This window comes from Lepisma saccharinum, chromosome 2 (genome assembly GCF_977018435.1).
Source record: "Lepisma saccharinum chromosome 2, izLepSacc3.1, whole genome shotgun sequence".
Lineage (NCBI taxonomy): Eukaryota > Metazoa > Arthropoda > Insecta > Zygentoma > Lepismatidae > Lepisma > Lepisma saccharinum.
In genome coordinates, this window is record NC_139230.1 from 194,414,123 (window position 1) to 194,415,186 (window position 1,064).

Below are 1,064 nucleotides of genomic sequence, written 5' to 3' on the forward strand. Positions count from 1 at the left end.
GCTGTAACAATATGAACGTAAACCTGAACCGCATGTCCAGATTTCATACTGACAGTCGTTTCTTCTTTCCACTGGTATCATACTAAAAGAGACAGCACGTTGTGGAAACGGTAATTCTTTTTTCCATTTTGGTTATTTGGCATTCGATACGTTTGTCTGTAGGGATTCACTGTTACCATCTTTTGTTTTGCCGAACTTGTGTGACGTGTCAGTGTTTGCAGAATTTGCGCTGAGAGTTTTATGTGTGGAACGCTTCACGATCTTGCATGTCATCCTTGTCCAGGAGTCATGCTGCTCTTCTCTATATTGTTCCAATTTTAATATATGTACCGCCGAAGCGAGTATCTGGGGGTGAACCTCAGTTGTATAAGACTTTCAAAATATCACATATATGGAAATGGTAGAATTTATATTTAGTCTGCCTAAAGATTTCTTGTCTCATTCTTATAATAGGCCATTGGTATTCCTACATTGACGATTTTATGGTACAGTTGCTTTTTTCCTGTTTGGAAAAACTAATGACGTAGTAATGTCTAAAAGCTTCTTTGCTTTCTAATTCGAATTTAAATCTTTGAAAATTTTCTGAATTTATCAGCTAAGGATGGAGAATTTACATTGTAATTAAACTATGTAATACTGCGCCATCTCTTATCTTAATATGTAATCATTACACATCAGTGCTCTCAGTATTGAAAGTCATGCATACTTCTAATCCAAAATTCTACACTCATATGTAATGTGTGGAGGGGCGGCTTTAGGACTGGGTGTCCCGGGTGGATGCCCGAGGCGAAGCCCTCGGGGGCGCCAAACCGTAGTCAGCACCAATACCTTATTTCTGATTCCATAAGCGTGGTTATTGTTTGTTTGTTTGAGTTTATTTTTAAGTCCTCACAGAAAGCCTAATTGGGACTGAACCTACAGTTTAAAGCGGGATCCGAACCGCTATGTGCGTTCACCGGATGTTATCTGTTTTGAAAAGATTTAAGCGTGATAAGTAATTCCAAAATCATGGAGCACTTTAAGGCTAGAAATTTACCCTAATGCCATTTGAAGTGCCAATCAAG

General features: G+C 38.6%; 1 non-coding gene across 1 annotated transcript; it reads right to left on the bottom strand.

Annotated features, from left to right (window-relative positions):
* Positions 1-238: 238 nt before the first annotated feature.
* Positions 239-345, bottom strand: LOC145984567 (U6 spliceosomal RNA). Its single transcript, XR_014441360.1, has one exon. It is a non-coding gene; the product is annotated as a U6 spliceosomal RNA (small nuclear RNA).
* Positions 346-1,064: the final 719 nt, after the last annotated feature.